The sequence below is a fragment of the Corapipo altera genome, unplaced genomic scaffold, assembly GCF_003945725.1.
Source record: "Corapipo altera isolate COAL_440 unplaced genomic scaffold, ASM394572v1 111, whole genome shotgun sequence".
NCBI lineage: Eukaryota > Metazoa > Chordata > Aves > Passeriformes > Pipridae > Corapipo > Corapipo altera.
In genome coordinates, this window is record NW_020884973.1 from 1,141,875 (window position 1) to 1,161,741 (window position 19,867).

Genomic DNA, 19,867 nt, shown 5'->3' on the forward strand with positions numbered 1-19,867 from the left:
GGGCACAGCCCCAAGGCTGCCAGAGCTGCAGGAGGGTTTGGCTGATCTTCTGGGGCACCTGAGGATCAAGGCCTTTCCCCATCTTCATTGCCTCCTTTGGATGCTCTTTAAGGGCTGAAAATCTATAAAGTTAAACTGGTGGGTGCACCTGGTGTGATGGTCTGGCACATGGTGTCTCACCTTCCTGAAGCTCTTTGTTGCTCTGAAGTACTTGAGCTGTTGCTGATCTTTTGCTCTTCATCAGAGAATCCTATTAACCTGCTCCTTTGGCTCACAGTTGTCCCCATCCAGCCCCCTGCTCTCCCAGTCACGTTGTGAAAATGGGAAGACTGGCGAAAGTACATCGCTGCTTATGCAATTTAATTAGATGGCAACTTTTCCCAAATGATTTGAGCAGACTAATTTACAGCAGGCAAGCTAACAAGTGCATTTAGGGATTTTAAAAAAAACAACTCAGCCTCTTGAGCCAGCAGCCCTGCAGGCTCCGGCTCTCTCCCTGCTCGCAGGGTGGTCTGTGCCCATCCTGCAATTCCCACCAGCAGAAATCATGGAGAGCCCTGGAATACAGGCCCCAAGTGTGCATTTCAGTGAGACTGTCAAACAGCCTCCTGAGGAGGAGGAAGGCATCTCAGCTTGTTTCTGAGCTCCTGCATCTATGATTTCCAGCAAAGGGATGTTTTCTGACACCACTGAACTGCAGAGTGATGAGCAGTCACCTCGCAACTGATTTATTGCAGGAAAAGAACCACTGAGCACAAAACCAATAACCTTCTAACTGCAAATTAGGTATCTGGAGAGTCACTGGTAAGAACATGATGTAGTTACTACTCCATTTCAAGATTATGTGTTCAAGAATTCTGGCAAGAGCTGCTTTTGTACTGAAACAATGTGTTTCTACTTTTTCACTTGTATATTTTTTTTTAAGCTCCCATTGTCCTTCTAGTTATACAAACTTTCACTAAGTAGAGAGAAGATGTATTAATAATGGCTGTAACTTCTTCATATTAAGCAAATGTTATTTTTAAAATTTCCCTCCCTTTTGTCTTCTGTAGCTTCCACCACACACTCAGGTGGCTTTGACCAATCACCAAACAAGTTCATTTTGCCATTTGCAAAATACACATCAAGTATATTCTACACTCTGAGCAATTAGGAGCAGACACACAGCTCTGAGCTATTACCTCTGTTACCATCATGTTGATGCTTTTCGCTTTCATCAGCAGTCACTGCATTTGTCAGGGTTTCTCCGCAGTAACGCACTATTCCATAAACCTCTGGCAGGTTCCTTAAAGGAGCTGGGGCTTTTACATGAGATAATGTAAGCTTTCTACTTGCTTGGAGCAGGTCGCTTTGGGAAGCATCCAAACTCACTTCAAAATATTTCTTCCCTGGGCCAGAAAGTGCTTTTGAAGTGCTCTGCCCAAGCCACAGGCCCTCTGTGCCAGGATGCTCCAGAGCAGGACCCAGCAGCCCATAACAGGAAGCGTGTCAGCACTATCTGCCCAAAAACAGGGTGGGGGAGAGACGAGGGAGTGGTGCAGACACTCAGTGAGTGGAAAATCATCTGACATGTCCTAGGTCTAGGATCAGATCGTGGATGGGTCAGATGACATCCATTCAACTCTCGAGATCAAACAAGGCTTTATTCTTTCATATTTTTGGCACCTCATGTGAGACCATGCTGCAATATTGTGCTTTTTAAAGTGTAATGCACAGGAAATCATATTTGAAGGGCCTGGCATGTTGGGTATTTTTACGAAGTTGACTTTCCCCTTTTGCTTTTCATCTGTTTTTCTACATTTTTTTCAGCATGCTTTTCCTTCTGATTTATTGTTTTATTATTCTATTTTTAAAATAAGAAATATTTCCACTTCAGGGTTTCTAATGTAATGCACATGAAAATTAGCAACTGACAAACCTCAAGCTCTTTAGAGGTCTGATCTGGGAAGGAGAAGCATCCAGAAGTTCAGAGGCTTATCCAAAGCTAATCTGAATTTTCCAAACTTCTTCGGTCTAGACAGAGCTGTAGGAACCCGCTGGCTCAGAGCTCTCACCACGGACTGGGCCTGTCTCTCACAGGGCTGCTCCCCCACTGAGCATCCAGTACCAGTCTTTAACAATTCCTGGTTGAAGAGCACACAAGGTGTACAAGCACACCCTTCTCTAGGTGAAACATGGGCTCTTGAGACACTGTTCCACAAAACAACAAACAGATGTTTGGTTCCATTGGAAAAGGCTCAAAATATATGCCTGAGGGATTTGCTTCACAGAAATGCTTTAGCAAATTTAAGCTCCACAGAATGATTAAAATTTATCATCACCCCTCATCTGAATCACAGGATCACAGAATGGCCTGGATTGGAAGAGGCCTTAAAGCTCATCTCGTTCCAACCCCTGCCATGGGCAGGGACATCTTCCACTAGCCCAGGTTGCTCCAAGCCCTGTCCAACCTGGCCTTGGACACTTCCAGGGATCCAGGGGCAGCCACAGCTTCTCTGGCCAAGCTGGGCCAGGGCCTCCCCACCCTCACAGCCAAGAATTCCTTCCCAATATCCCATCTAACCCCGCCCTCTGGCAGTTTGAAGCCATTCCCCCTTGTCCTGGCACTCCAGGCCCTTGTCAATAGTCTCTCTTCATCTTTCCTGTCGGCTCCTTCTGGCACTGCAAGGCCGCAATTGGGTCACACCAAAGCTTCCCTTCTCCAGGCTGAACAATCCCAGTTCTCCCATCCTTTCCTCCCAGCAGAGCTGCTCCATCCCTCTGATCATCTTGGGGCCTCCTCTGGACTCTCTCCAGCAGCTCCATGTGCTCCCTGTGCTGTTCCCCAGGGCTGGAGGCAGCTCTGCAGGGGGGTCTCAGCTGAGGGGGCAGAGGGGCAGAATCCCCCCTGCCCTGCTGCCCACGCTGGGGGATCAGCCCAGAGCACGGGGGGTTCTGGGCTGGGTCATGTCCAGCCTGTCCCCCACAAGCCCCTTCAGCCCCTTCAGCAAAGAAATTTTCCCTAATATCCCATATAAACCTCCTCTGGCACAACTTGAGGCTGTTTCCTTTCATCCTATCACTTATTACAGTCGGGAGGTTCCACAGAGAAACCAAGAAGTAACAGAACCAATGCTCAGCTTGAAGGTGCTGTCCACAGAAGAAATTTTCTAGTGAGACTTTCACCTGGTGAGGATCCAGCCAGGAGGATCAGGGTGAGGAAGGACTTTATCTGGAACAGGCACATACTCACAAGATGACACAGCTCATAGCTCGAATTCCAGAATGATTATGAGGTTTTATTTAAATATTTCGTCCTAGGAAACACAACTACTTCAAATCCCACTGAGCTCATACTGATGAATGTAGTAAAACACCTCAATGAGCTCAACAGCTGATGAATTTTTAAAATAAGGACCTGTTATATCTCCAATAACATACAATTAATCACCAGAATTTAATCCAGCAGGCAGTCCATGGCTGAGCTCTGAAATGGGAGCAGAGTTCTATAAGCATTAGCAGCATTTGTGGTTATACACATTAAAGCACTATGACCTTTTACCACCTGGATTCAGAAGATTGTCTCCAAGGTTTTAGCTAGAATTTTTAGTTAGAGTGGGAAAGAATAGGATCTGAAATGAACATGTGTTTTTCTTGAGGCTTTCACACTCTTCTAAATATTCCTTTATTAACAATGCCCACCAGTCAGCTGCCAGGCCTGTGAGACCAGCAACACAAAAAGGTGGGAGTCTTGCTCCAATAATTCAGTGAAATGCCATATATTTGATTATACAATACCCAAACATCTCAAATCCACTTAAACGGATGATAAAAAAGACTATTACTGAATTCATTTACATCCACTCAATTTCAGAGCAAAGAGACTGGTACAACAGACACATGAAAGTTTTTTGTTTTGTTTTGCTTTGTTTTGTTTTGTTTTTTCAGAAAAAAATCACAGAACTTAGAAGAGCAGAAGGATGGAATCCCAACTGTTATGCTCATGCTGTCACCTGGAAAGCACATTTCCTCCCTGCTCATGGCCAAATTCTCTTTATCAAAGGGATTTACTCAAGCTTTCCTTGGAAAAGAATTCAAACTCTGAAAGGCTTTTGGTTGTATTGAGGCACTTTTACCCAAGGAATTTGATATTCAATGTTAATAAAGGAGATCCCTAGGCAGATTCTGATGTTTTGTCCACAGGAAGATAATGAGATGTTGGAAATGACAAAATTAATTTTAATGTCATATTTGCTGTTAGTTTGCTCTGATTATTAAAAAACAAAAACAAAATCAAAACCAAAAATGACAGAGTTATCTCTTTTTCACTCTTACAAGTCTTTATTTCTAGCCACAACCTCTTCCAAAACCTACTCAGTGTATTAGTTTTCCAAGACAGCTTCAGCTGTGCTGTGTGTGAATTCCACGACACTGCTGCTTTATTCCCTCTCCTGGGAACTATGAACTGTCCATACAGGTCTAATTGTACTCTGTGCTATAATGAGGTGAGGTTTAGAAACTGCAAAGTTTTCCAGTCTTTCCATCTGCAGATGGTGCCTGATGCCATGCACAGAGTAACAAGTGTGGCTGCAGAGTTCCCAGGATCATGTTGTGATTTGTTCATACTCAGACATTCTGGAAGAGAAGCATCCAAGACTGGCCAGAGGCTGAGTGGAATGACTATTCATTGAGGGTTTGAGGTTTTTTTCCTCAAAAAATATTTTAAACATTTTTCATTTTTCCAAATATTAATTCAGCTTCCTCCCTCCTTTTTCTAAGGCTTTTCCTCTGAAGTGGATAACGACATTTTGTCTGATACTAAAATTCCAAACAAACTGAATTATACACCCAGCGGCATGAGCTTCCCAGAACAGCAACTGGAAGAGCATTCGGCCTTCTTAAAAAGAGGTAATTTGGATGTCTAGGTATGTCTCAGAGCTCGTTGAGCAGCAGAACCACCCAGAACTTCCTGCCATGCAGCAACACTCCTGCTTAATCACATCATATCACAGATTCACAACTGGCTGCTGGGTTGGAAGGGACCCACAAGGATCATCCAGTCCAACTCCTGGCCCTGCACAGGCCCATCCCCAGGAGTCACACCCTGTGCCCCAGAGGATCAGCCAAACCCTCCTGGAGCTCTGGCAGCCTTGGGGCTGTGCCCACTGCCCTGGGGAGCCTGGGCAGTGCCCAACCAGCCTCTGGGGAAGAACCTTTGCCTGAGATCCAACCTGAGCCTGCCCTGACACAGCTCCAGCCATTCCCTGGCTGCTGTCCCTGGTCCCCCCAGAGCAGAGCTCAGTCCCTGCCCCTCCTCTGCCCCTGCCCAGGCACTTGGAACTGCACTGAGGTCTCCCCTCAGTCTCCTCTGCTCCAGCTGAACACACCAAGTGCCCTCAGTGTCCTCCCACGCCTTCAAATCAAGGGGCCCTTCCCCATCTCTTTGCCCTCCTTTGGACACTGTCTAATCGCTCAATATCTTTCCAATATTGCAGTGACCAATCCTTCCTCCAGCTCACTGTGCAGAAATAACAGTGGGAGGGTCCCTGCCATGAACAGACACAACCTTCAGCACCTCCCTCACGGGCAGACCTCGCAGGCTCAGGGTGGTTGGACCCGACCCTGTGCGAGCAGGAGCCACAGCCCCTGTCACCAGCACCAAGACAGAGCCTTGCTGCACTGACCAGGCAGAGCTGGGCTCAAACAGGGAATCTGCCTGGAACCAGCTCTACCAGTACATCTCCCCACCCATGGAGGAAGGCAGGAATCACCTGGTTCCCAAATCTTCAGGCTAAAAGACACACAGTCCCTGCCTAGTCCCTTCTGCTGGCCTTGGAAAACTTCTCTCCTAGTTTGAGCTGTGAAGGCACGAGTCCAAATGCTATGAAAAACAGGGGAAAAACATACTTTTTTGTTTGTTTGTTTTTTCTCTGTGGTGTGTGACCTCTAACTAGCGCTACCTTGCAAGGTGCTTCCAGATGCCTCCTGCTCTCAGCACACGCGGTTCTGCTGAGGGCACTGGGATCGTGTGTGCAAGTAAAATGAGTACTCAAGTACTACTTAAACTAGACCACGTGTTTAAGTTAAGCTTAGAGGGTTTCTCTGACCTTCTCCCTGGCGTTACTTCTCTATCACACCTTTTCCTCACCACTTACACCCAGAGCCTCAATAACTTCAAGAATCATTTCAAGAAAACATGCAGCCACATTTACCCTCAGAAGCTGCACTACTGACAGGATTGGTAGTTGGTTTAATGGTGCACCGAGCAGGATTTGACACCTCTAATTATTTATCTTTCTCAAACTGGAGATTTACCTTGGAAACTGAATTTTAAAATTGCTAGAACAAAGGGATCACCACCCACAAAAGGAACAAAAACTCCATTTCCACAATTTGGTGACTCAGTCCACTGCTCTGAGAGCCCTGAGTGATGATTACTGCAGGTTCCCAAGCACAGCTCAGCTATACATCCTCCCAAAACCAACACAGAATTGACTTATTTTGAAAACTTCCACATAATCTACAAACCATGTTGCTACTCAGTCCAGCATCTGTAGCTCTACTACATCCATTTACTATTGACCTTGAATTTGGGTTGACAACAAAAATAATTCAGTACGTTTAACATTAGTTGAGCTGTCAGTATTTTGAAGGCCATGCCAGCACTAATTTTTGCAGTGGAAATCCTCTGATGTATGACAGGAGTGTCTCATCCTCAGGTCCTGCTCTGATACAAACACTGGAGGGATGTGGGTACCACATCTAGTTCTTCCCTCATCCCACTTGTGAAATAACTGGTTTGGGATCTACAGCTCCCAGTCACAGATGAAATCACAAATCTAGGCCCAGAACAACACTGGCACTTTGATTCCCAGCTCACAGTTCCTTAAAGGCTATGGCAAGCAAACCAAAGACTCATTTTATACCAGGGCTGGTAGGAATTTACAGGAGTTTGGCAGTGGGGCCAAAGATTTCACAAAGAATTCAGGTTCATCCAAATATGTGGCACATCTTAAAGCTCATTCCTATCCAAGAAAGCTCATCCAACCCTGGGAAGATGGAGATGAAAAACAGGAGAACAAACATAGCTAAAACTATGGAATCTTCTCAACTTCAGAATTCAACTTCAAAATTAAAGTTTGGTGATGTATCAAGCATCTATTAACATATTATTTTCATGGACTTAATAGTCCATGAAAAATAAACCCACTTCCCAACAAGCTCCAACAGCCCATCATTTACCCCCACATGGACGTGCAGTATGTTGTTATTCCACCAGTGCCTCTGTGTGTTCCATGGAATTGCTGATAGGAAGCTATTCTTGACACTTAGAGGTCTTTTCCAATTTTAATGATTCTGTGATTCTGTAATCTAATACTGTTCCTGGAAAACTGGACCAGAGTCCTTCAATGGTGTTAAACTGCTGCACAGTTTAACAGCAGTTACACCAAAACTATGGAAATGTCACCCATACAAACAGCCTCAGAATTAAAAAAACCCAGAGAAGACCTCAACATCAAGCTATGAGGTTTTGTGAAGAATTGAGAGCCCCAATTAAGTACTGCAGACTTAGAGGCAAGGGACAGGTAGTCAAATAATTTCCAGGCTCTGGATGCTGAGGCCCTTTAAGAATACACTGGCAAATACATCACAGTGAGACTTGTAGGCTCCAAGAGAGTTCTGAATACAGACCAAAGGGCTTCGTCTTGGCTTTGCAGATCTCTAGGGCCATTCCTTTCAGATCAAAATTGCAATTTCCACGCACAGTTTTAGGGCTTGTGCCTTTTCCTTGCCCTATGAAGCGTTAAATGTTAGTCCTTCCACATCACTGTAAAAATATTAAAACTGACAGAGAAGTAGTTTTCCTAGAGAAAACCAGAGAGATGAGATGAATTAGCAGCATAGGGCATATACACAACCTTCACAGGTTTAAAATACCCTCATACAATCTCTCCATTGTCTTAAAAAGCTAAACCAGTATCTGTATTGATATTTCCCAGATGGAAAAAGAAGCCCTCACTAATCTACATCTGGTACAAGTATGTTCAACCAAATACTTGTTGAGGAAGAGCTTTTCCTCTGACTAGTGTGCACAATGAAAGTGTGATTAAAAGCAAGAAAATACGGCTCATCCAAGAGAACATATATTTGACTCGTGATGAATTGTCTGTGACACTAATCCCCAAGTACAGCAATCAGACCATTGACTAGTCATTGTAATATAAGAGAAAAGGAAACAAGGAGAACCTCTCTGGTAAAGTGAAATCATAGGCTTTTCACATAATCTTGCAATTTGCTACCTTCTCATATTCCCCCCACTTACTTGCCAAGACAAATCAGTTCACATCGACGGCATTGGAGTCGTGCAGCAGAGACCTGGGGTGTTCTTTCTAAATGTGAAGTTCGTGAAGTCTTTGGGGTTTTTTATATATACTGACTCTTGACAACTGTGGAGTGGATTCTTTCCAAATTGGAACTCATAACTGCAGGTCTGAAGTCTAATCCAGCTTCCCAGAAAGGTGTGACTTGGGTGATGGTTCTCAGTAAAGTCAAGTCAGAAGTGTAGCACAATGTCATGTGTAAAAATATCTACCTCAAACAGACACAAAATACAAGGTTTTAATCCAACCTTTGCTGCTAGATCCTGGTATTTAAAATTAAAATCCTCTGGCTCTCAAGTACTTCACAGCAGATCCTCAACCCTCTGCCATTTCTGCCCACACTGTTTGAACACACAGTGTTTTTCTGATCCACAGCCACAGATTTATCATCTTCATCCCCAGCCTTACACCACAGTTCCCTGTTTCACTATTTATCCCCTCAAATTATCCCAGAAAACTTTAAAATATGCAAATATATTTGAAGGAGTCCTTAAGGTACTTCCCTGACCAGGTGAAACATCTGTAATTGTCATCAAAAGTCATTTGGATATTCACAGTAATACAGGGAGAAAACAAGTTTCCTGCCTGCAAAACCAACTTTCCCAATTTGATATATCTTCTTCTCTTTCAGTTTTTTGAACTGATAGAGAGTAGGTTTAGGTGGGATATTGGGAAGGAATTGTTCCCTGGGAGGGTGGGGAGGCCCTGGCACAGGTTGCCCAGAGAAGCTGTGGCTGCCCCATCCCTGGGAGTGTCCAAGGCCAGGTTGGATGGGGCTTGGAGCAACCTGGGCTAGTGGAAGGTGTCCCTGCCCATGGCAGGGGGTGGAATGAGTTGGGCTTTAAGGTTACTTCCAACCCAAAGCATTCTGTGATTCATTCCAAGATTCCTGCACTGCTGCAGAGCCTGGACAGCTGATGCTGAATTTGGTATCTGCACTTTCACTACCAGGGGGCTCATTTAATGTTTCTTAGCAATAATTCCTCTGGACTAGAGACTTCAGCAATCCAAAAGACTCTTGCAACCAGTGACTTCCATGCATTTTATTTCCTGGATGAACCCATTTGGTTTCTAAGAAAAACAGAGACAGACTATTTCTGTAACTATGTTGCTTCGGTGGACAGTTTCTAATTCCCTCAGCTATAGTAACTATTTCACAGCATTTCAAATATTTCACTGAAGGTAAATGATCCATGCCATGCCTCAAACATGGCAAATATGTCCTCTGAACAGGTCAGGTTATATGTGAAAGAAAATGTCCTGGCTGTGGTTCCACCTGATTTGCAGAGTTACAGAACTCTGAGATGGACCTTTGAAATCAGGGACAGTTTCTGATGTTCATCCAGTCTGAAAACTGGGCCATTCAGTGAGCTACATGTGAAACATGACTTAATAGCTGCCTGCAGAAAAAGTAATGCCTCAAAATTAATAGGGAATACAAGCTTTCTATAAATAATGGCCTACATTTATGAGTGGCCTTCTAGTAGCTTTCCATCTGAAGCAGCAAATAACAAGGTCTCTGTTGCAAGCAAAGAGGATAATTGTAGAAAAATTTTGTGTGATTGTTTTCTTTCAGTTGAAGGAAAGCAGACAGTTAAAGCCTGAGAGGTGCTCCCAGCAAACCTCCAAACAAATGCAACAGATTTCCAGTGAAAACTGGGAAACTCCCATCATCCATGTGCAAAGAAACTTGGGTTTGTTAGAATCCTCTTCTGAAATGGGATACAAAGATGACAAAAAGGTGGGAGTGACACAAAATATCAACACTATGCCAGACCACAGCGAGACATTCAATAATCACACGGGCTTGACAGAAGGGAGGCTGAGCCCCAGCACTGCCCTCCATCGGTGCACTCCCAGCCCTGATGTTGCAGCAAAGCAGACATTTTGCATTGATTTCCAATTTTATTTTAAAACTCCAAAGCATACCAGAGCACTGGTGAAGCACATCCATTTATATTTGGACTAAAGCATCCTGGCTCTCTCCCATATTTTTTGGGTGGAAAGGGAAACTCAGTGGGTCATAGCAGGGTAATCTCTTTTTAATGTAGTCTTCTGTGCAAAATCCACACTAAACCAGCCAAAGGAAGACAGATATTAATGATATTATCTTGCCCACATAAAAAAATAAAACATCTACAGTGTTATTAATCTGCCTTCATGGCTTTCTCAGCACTGAAATATTGCGAGTTACCAGGTCTGTTAAAGGAGACAGAAAATGTATTGCTAGAGATAAAATGCTTTTTCAAATCCTGGTGTAAGTATGTTTAACCTTAGATGTTTATATGGTCACCACTACCTTGGTATCTGGACTTTGTACATTTTTAACATGATTTTTCTGTGTGGTAGGAAAATATTTATCCCCTTTTTGCAGATGGGGAACTAAAAGAAAGATCAACTCACCCAGCAATGGCAACCAGAAGTACTTAATTAACATCAGGTTTCAAAACATCAAAAAACTGCCTTTTTAGTCATGAGTTTCAGAAAAACAATGACTGTACTTTCTGTACTTGTCCTTTGTTTGCTGAACTCAAAGATACTTCTTGGCCTTTCTTCTCAAGCATCTTTGAGGGATAACAATTTATTTGAAGCAAAACAAGGGCACACAGGCATGTGATTTCTCCATGCAGGGCCTTCAAAGAAGGGGAGAAAGTTGTGAAACTCATGAATGTCAATACCACTTGCTCTGAGTTGACCTGGGCCTGGAAAACCAGGCTGAGTCCTGCTCAGCAGTGAAACAGGAGACACTTTTAGCTTAGCAACTGCTACTGATGATGGAGAACAAAGAGGGTCAGACCTCACCACCAGCAACAGCCACAGCCCTGCCATGCTGAGGGTGGGCACAGCAGGCCTGACTCCCCCCTTTCTTCAGCGAAATTCCCAGTAAAACACCAGCCCCTCATTCCCATGGGAGAAAAACTCCTTTCCACCCACAGTTGAGCCTCAGGTCAGCCCTGAGGCAAGTCATGCTGGGCAGGAAAACTACTCAAGCTTTACATTTATTTCAGTTTCAGAAAACAGCTCCACAACTCCCCTGCCTGCACACAGAATCCTTTTCGGAGCAAACAGACTGGGAAAAGGAAAACTGCTTTGAAAACAGGGTTCTGTCCCGATGGAGCTCCAGTGTTCCACCTGACCGCGGGTTCCACCTGGCCAGAGGCCACGCAGTCACCAGTGGGCACAACCCAGCCATGTTTGACCATTGTGCACAAGCTTTTTTAAGTGTAGATCTGTCTGTCACACACGTGGACAGCTCTAAATTGGGCAGATGGTGAACACACACTCAGTGTGTGTGTGAGATCTCAACCTAAGCAGATAGAGCAGCATCCTGGATGAACCCACCAGGAAGCCAGAGATGCCCAGGAAGGCAGAGCTCTGAGAGCAAAAGAAGCAGAAAGATGCCTCCAATGAAACCCTACAAAATTATCTGAAATACTTGAACAAACAAATCTGCAACCTCATGCCAACAGCAACAAGTCCCCTGGAGTCACTAGAAACCATCTCACTGCTCAGAAAATGGTATTTTTCTCATCAGAATGAAGAATTATTCAATGTGGCAAGTTGCTGCCAAAGCACAAAACAGTGAAAAGTCAATAAAAATAAAATAAAAGTCTTAGAGTAATTTGGCAGGAATAATTTTGAGCCCAAGTTGCTCCAAAAAGCAATTTGCCCAGAAATACCTGGAAGACACAAACCCATTAGGCTTTTGATCATCATCCACAAAAAAAAAAGAAAAAAAGGCTCAAAATTTTGATTTATTTTTTCTTTGTAGGCATAAATTCTATTTTGCCCCTTTGCTTGTATGGAAATTTTCAGTGAAAATGTCATTACCCAGAAAACTCCCCAGCACTCTATACTACAGGCATGGACTATAAGTATCTCAGGAATTCATTCCTCCTGAACTTGAAGAGCCACCAAGGTGGACGTGGGGAGGAGATCCTCCCTCTGGGTGGAACAAGCAAGCCCTGGGGCTGTGTATTCCCTCCTGTCAGCTGGTGGGACTGCAGTAAGGACTTTTCCTTGCCTCTTGGCTGACAAAACATGTATTTACACATGTAAATAGATGTTTGCATTTGCTTGTGTGGATTATTGTTCCTTCATCCAGTGTTGTTTTCCACTGTCATTGAGCTGTTACACAAAAAACACTTGAGCTTCCCTGCACTCACCCAACAGGCCTGGGAACCACAGTAAATTATGCAACCCATGCAGCAGCTACACCACTGCCAATCTCAAGCATCCAGGGTATATTTAGGATTTTTCTTCCTTGTTTTTTTCTTTCTAGACACTACCACCACACTCATGTCACATTTTCCCCAGCAAATGAAAGAATGAAATACCTCCTGTCTAATGGAAGTTAATACATTGACCACATGAACAGGGACAGGACCCAGGGAATGGCTGGAGCTGTGTCAGGGCAGGCTCAGGTTGGGTCTCAGCAAAAGGTTCTTCCCCCAGAGGCTGGTTGGGCACTGCCCAGGCTCCCCAGGGCAGTGGGCACAGCCCCAAGGCTGCCAGAGCTGCAGGAGGGTTTGGCTGATCCTCTGGGGCACAGGGGGTGACTCTTGGGGATGGGCCTGTGCAGGGCCAGGGGTTGGATTTTGGTGATTCCGGTGGGTCCCTTCCAACCCAGCACATTCTGTGATTCTGTGATTTCTTGCTTTATTAGGGAGTGGAAGGTTTGCAGGTGAGAGACAACTCCCTTAAGGCAGTGAGTTGCAATAAGCAGATCCACCCATACCTAAGGAGTGAAAAAACATATCCAGAGAAGGCACCTGAATTGGCCAGTCCTTCCCACACAGGCACAGGAACAGACCAGTACCCTGGGTCAGAACTATTCGTACACTCATTCTGTTGCCCCCTCACTGCCTCCCAGTCCCCAGCCCAAGGGACTGGGCTGAGCCTGGAGCCTTTGAGCCAAGACACCCCTGGGAGTGGGACACTGTCCCCACCACAGGTCACTAAAGGTGCCTTTTGCTATACAACAACACCTCAAAAAGACTGGGGAGTTTGGAGCACAAAACTATTAAAGGGGTGCAATGTGGGCACAGAGAAGGGAGGGAAGAATTAGAATTACACTACAGAGTTGTGTAGATCTCTCCACCCCCCAAATCCAGCACATCAGTATTAACTGCCATGGAAACGCTTCCTGCTCTGAGCATTAGGGCAGGAATCTCCTTGTTCCATCCCACACCTCCTCAGGGCTCAATTTTACAGGTTTACTCATCCACAGGGATAGAAAACACCCAAATCCTACACAACAGTTCTAATGAGGCCAATTTTACATCTACAATCTGTTTCTTTCATGCTATAAATTTTGCTATATCATTTTCATGTCTTTCAAAACAGTAGAATATTTGGGGGGGGAGGGAGGGGGGCTGGCAGGAGCTGTTAAATTATCTATATACAGACTTTGCAAAGAGACAAATGTCCAGCAGATCATGCTCCCCACATTTGTATGGTCCCAGCAACCATGCTTTGACATTTGCTCTGGGATATCACAGTCCCTAATCAAGCTGAATCTAAACAGAACACTTGCTGTAGTTCTGTTTTACAAATGAAACTACTAGATTCAATTAATAAATGACATGCAATTACCAAACCCTTATGAGCCCAAATTCACATCACTTGACCATACAGGGATATTTTTGCTGACTTCAAGGTGGTTTTGATTGAGCACATGGAAAGGCAATACTTCAGCTATGAACCTCAATTTCAAGACCTATGGAACAGCTTCGTTTCAGACCAGATCACAGACAGCAACTCAAGCTTTTCATCTATTGCTCATCATTCCTCAAAGTGTGTTCCAGAGATAAACCATTCACTAAGAAGGTCCACAGCACTTACTAGGAGGAAGAACTTGACTTTTCCTGAGCCATAGCCAGCATTTTCTAAGCATATGGTATCCAAATGCCCGTTTGGAAACGGCATTCCCTCTCCTGGGGCAGGCACACACATACACCTCATAAAAACAGATTTACAAGTCAAGAAAAGCTACGGTTTGGAATGCAGGTCCTTTTCTGCGGATGCTGCAGAGCATGAGGTGCTTCCCAGATGTGCCTATTGTAATAAAATACACACTTGCAGGAACAAACACCAGCTAATTCATTAGAGCTTCCCACTGATGTGTTCAGATTATAGAGCACAACATCGTTAGGGATTCAAAGGGAAGGGGATGGGGGCACTGCTTGCTGTCAACTCTTTATTCTACCTAATTAGACTGACCACGGCAATCCTGGGTGCGCACACACAGCTCACAGGGACAGTGGTCAGAGGAAAATAGTTATTACATACTACACAATGTCACTGAAATACAAAGAAAGTGTGGACTTCCATTTGTAAGCTCCCCATTAAAGAAACTAATGGGACAGAAATCTGGGTACACTCAGATCTGGCAAATCTATTCTTCAGTAGCTATTCTTCCTTCCCTGTGCATCATGTTGGAAAATAATTGTATTTTTTGTTCACACAATGAAGGTAACTTTTTTTACAAATGCTTTTCTTCCACTGCCATGGTGCAATTTATATTTTGGTCAGAATTGTTTCAGTCTGTGGGTCACTCCTCAGGGTTTAACTTCAGCTAGAAAATGTTCACAAGTTGTGACTGCTCCAGTCAGTGGTTTGACCTCTGACTAACACCCCGCTCCTTTCACTGGAAAATAATGAATTGCAAGAAGCCTTTTTATAAACACAGATACTCACATGGAGAGCAGCCATCCCTGAAATACCAGTACTAACAAAACACACTGGTGTAAATTACCTCAGTAGGCAAGTGAGGAAGAGACAAGAGTTGTCAAAACAGAAAGTGAGTTGTAGTAGATTTACTAATTTTTTCTGCTGTTTAACTAACTCTGCCCTTAGCTTAGAGGGGGATATTTTTGGAAAGTCTTATAAAATCCATTCAGCTGTTTGAGGTAGATGAATGTGGAAAAAAACCCTCACAGCTGTCAACTTTATTTTTCAGATCCTCTTTTTTTTTTTTTTTTTTTGGTGCTCAGATAATTCAAAAATGGCTTTGATTTAAAACTCCAGACTTGGCAAGGGCAAATAGTAGTCTTGACTGAGAAACAAGAACTGTGCTTGAAGTTCTGAATTAACCACCTTATGGATGTTTAGAACTGACTACTGAGCCTGACATGATACCAAGGAGAAGTCTGTGCCCCCAGGCAGGTGCAAAGGCACACGTTTGAAAGATTGAATTAGTATTTGTATATTTGAACTCAGAGTGGTTCAAAGCAACATGAGTGATGAAATACAGCAAAGGACCATTTAAACAAAAAAATCTACTGAAATCTACTGAAACTGGCTGTCCCTGGTAAAGCCCACAACTAAATATCATATTTCCTTGAAACACCACACTTTGTTGTGGTAATCTTTTTATTTCCACTGAATCATAGCTTTAAATATGCCCATAAAGGTAACTAATGCACTAACCAAGCTGGGAATGCGCTTTCACTGGCAGGATGAAGCAGTACCTGAAAACCAAGGGCTGAACTGGCTCTTCATTATGAGGTTTTTTCCAGCTTAAATGTGTTTGTGTGTCGTTACTACAATGGTATTGTATGTTGAACATCATCTTCAAGTTACCAACACAGGGGTTTTTCTATTTTTCTAAATTACAATTTGCTCAAAATGTACAACCTTTGGTCAGGTACAACTGATTAACTCCCTTGTTAAAAATTGTCCCTCTCAGTGAGGCCCCTCCAGGGCTGTGTCCAGTTCTGGGCCCTCATGGAAGAGAGACATGGAGGGGCTGGAGCGTGTGCAGGGAAGGGAATGGAGCTGGGGAAGGGGCTGGAGCAGCAGGAGCAGCTGAGGGAGCTGGGGGGGCTCAGCCTGGAGAAAAGGAGGCTCAGGGGGGACCTTCTGGCTCTGCAACCCCCTGACAGGAGGGGGGAGCCGGGGGGGGTCGGGCTCTGCTCCCAGGGAACAAGGGACAGGAGGAGAGGGAACGGCCTCCAGCTGTGCCAGGGGAGGGTCAGGTTGGACCTCAGGAGGAATTTCTGCCTGGAAAGGGTGGTCAGGCACTGGCAGGGGCTGCCCAGGGAGGTGTTGGAGTCCCCACCCCTGGAGGTGTCCAAGGAAGGCCTGGCCGTGGCACTCAGTGCTCTGGGACAAGGTGGGGATGGGGCACAGGGTGGACTTGATGACCTTGGAGGTCATTTCCAACCATAAAGAGTCAATGAACTCCATAGTCCAGATGATGAACTCTGACATCTCAGGATCTTTTTCCTGAAGCAACGCAGTTTAATTCATAAACTTACATGATGGGGATGGGGGTGGAGAGAGGAGTAAATTGAAGAAAAAAATAAACTAAATTAAACACAGGGCTTTCAGTAACCTCCATTCAGTAGCCAAAAATTAGCAAGGAAAACACCATTTCCCATTTTTTTAATTGATGCTTATGCCAAAATGCCTCAGGTATGTACAATCCCAAACAAAAGTCTTGGGAGAATTTCAGCCTTAGGAAATATACTCTCCTGGGCAAGATGTGGTTTCCTGGAGTCGGTAGTTCTGTTGCAGAATACTGGATGTTAACTTTGTTAATAAGAAAACATTTTTCAAATGAAAAACGACTTGTTAAACCACTTTTATGTCACTTTTTCAGTAACACATTAAAGTAAACAAACCTAAGATGTTAAATAAAATAAAAAAAGCACTACACCTGCAGAGTTTTACCAGCTCACATTACAAAGTCCTCTCTGAAGTGGTTGGGGAGCTATTTCCATTACAAACAGCAAGTGTTCTTGAAAGTAATTCAAAGAGTCAAATTAGGCAGATTACATCAGAGTATATTTCCCTGCAGCATAAGGACTTTTGAAACACCTGCCTGACATATTTCAACCACTGCAGAGAAACAGGGCACGGATGGGTTTCAGGAACAGCCACAGCCCTGAAGGAAAGGCTATTTGGTATTTAATTCCACAAGACAATTTTTAATTAACAAGCCCCGTTTTTGCTATTTGTACTTTTGTTTTTAAACACAAACCAACAATAATAAGCAGTGACAAGAGGCCAAAAGCTCAACCAAAACTGCAGGAATATTTGTACACTTTGTGTTAAACACGGAATGACTCCTGTCAAAGTCCCAGCGCTTTGCCTGGAACACATTTTAGCTACTTATGTATCTTACCCACAAACTCAAGTGAGGAGGGTGAGAAAGCAGCAGTGGCAGAGTGGAACAACCCAGCAGAGGAAAGGAAGAGGTGCAGTTGGGCACTGGGAGAGAAGAGCTGGAGGGACATAAACAGATCCACTGTTCGGGCTGAACCACCCCAGATGCATCACGTCACAGGGTACTTGGCACCTGAAAGTTCCAGAGACTGCTGCAATTGCCTTTTCATTTTACTTCAGTTCTTGGAAAAATGCTGGAACAAATCATTACACAAACATTTGAAGCAAGAGACAGAGATGACTGATAGCCAACATGAGTTTCTCAAGAGCAAGTCATGTCAGAGCAGGTCATTTCCTTCAAGAGCAGACAGGCAGGGTATGGAGATGGGGAAATGAAGTTCACACATGGAGTTCATGCCCTAAAGTATCAAAAGCAGCAGATAGGACAACAAGGACAGGAGTGAAAATATCTTAGAGAAAATATATATCTTATGTATACACATATATGTGATATATAGATATATGCCTTATATGTAGTATCTTATAGAATATATACATATACATTTTATCCCAGTTGAAACAATTTACAGATATTATTACATTACACTTTTAGCCTACTTACAAATAAAAATATTTTGATTGGTTTTAGCCTGCGTAGAACTTTGTCCAAAAATTTGAAAAGCAAAATAGTTGGATAGAATATAGCTTTTTATCTCTAAGATATACAAAGAATACCAAAAGGTAATCAGCTAATGGCAGTATAATCCTAATCAGTTTTAAAATGTTGTCAGTAAGTATTTGCATTGGCAAACACAACTAAAGATACCATCAAATATATCGTGTCTGCGTGTGTGTGTGTATAAAATAAACTTTTAGGTTTAAAATCTTAATATTTTAATATTTGAGGAATTAAAATTCTATATCACAAGAATAAAGGCATTTTTGTCCCACAGCAAATTAGATTATAGTAGAATATTCTGTAAGTATAGTTTAGTATAAAGGAATATTCTATCAGAATAGTATCTAATAATCTAATAATTGAATAAGCTGAACATCAAGCAGCAGAATCACAGAATCATTAAGGTTAGTAAAGACCTCCCAGCCCATCGAGCCCACCCTGTGCCCCATCTCCACCTTGTCCCCAGCCCAGAGCACTCAGTGCCATGGCCAGGCCTTCCTTGGACACCTCCAGGGGTGGGGACTCCAACACCTCCCTGGGCAGCCCCTGCCAGTGCCTGACCACCCTTTCCAGGCAGAAATTCCTCCTGAGGTCCAACCTGACCCTCCCCTGGCACAGCTGGAGGCCGTTCCCTCTCCTCCTGTCCCTTGTTCCCTGGGAGCAGAGCCCGACCCCCCCCCAGCTCCCCCCTCCTGTCAGGGGGTTGCAGAGCCAGAAGGTCCCCCCTGAGCCTCCTTTTCTCCAGGCTGAGCCCCCCCAGCTCCCTCAGCTGCTCCTGCTGCTCCAGCCCCTTCCCCAGCTCTATTCCCTTCCCTGTACACGTTCCAGCCCCTCCATGTCTCTCTTCCATGAAGGCCCAGAACTGGACACAGCCCTGGAGGGGCCTCAGCACAAACCAGAGAACAATACCATATTGCAGAAAAAAATGTACATATTAAAAGGTAGTGTGAAAGATGTACTGAATTCTGCATCAGACAGACCTCAGCTCAAATACTACAGCCTGTTCTGGAAATTCCTCCTCAAAAATATGAATCTGCAAGACTACATAAGAGAACAAATAGAATAGATTGTCCAAAGAAACACCAGAAAAATTGAAATTGTTTAGAGGAATAAACACCTGAGAGATACAGTATTAGTCTTCAAGTACTTACAGGTTAAAACAAACTATCTATTTAATTTTCACCTCGATATACAAGCAGCAGCAGAACGTGGAAATACAGCAGCATCATATCAGTAAAAGCAGATATTTGTCTGATATATGTTAAAGTTGTTTTCCTAAAGACAAATTGCTGCCTGCTGAAGGAGGCTTTCACTTGCATTATAGTTTTTCTCAAAATGACAGGATAAAGACACTGAAAACATAAAGAAGTGAACACTAGAGAAAGTTTTCTAACTGCAAAGACTGAACTGCACTGGACTGAACTGCAGTGCAATGCAGGGGAATTCCATCAGGAGGGAGCCAAACCTTTAAACAGATGGGAAACACCCGTTTGGTCTGGAAGCCTGTCCTGTTTCATCCAGCCTCTCTGGAGTGAGGGAACTCCTCCTCTGTTTGAGAAGGGCAAGATGAATCTCTGGGGTTGAAAACAGTCAGTGATATGAGCAAGCTGCTGCTTGGATCACAGAATCCCAGAATGTGCTGAGTTGAAAGGGACACACAAGGATCATCAAGTCCAACCCCTGGCCCTGCACAGGCCCATCCCCAAGAGTCACCCCC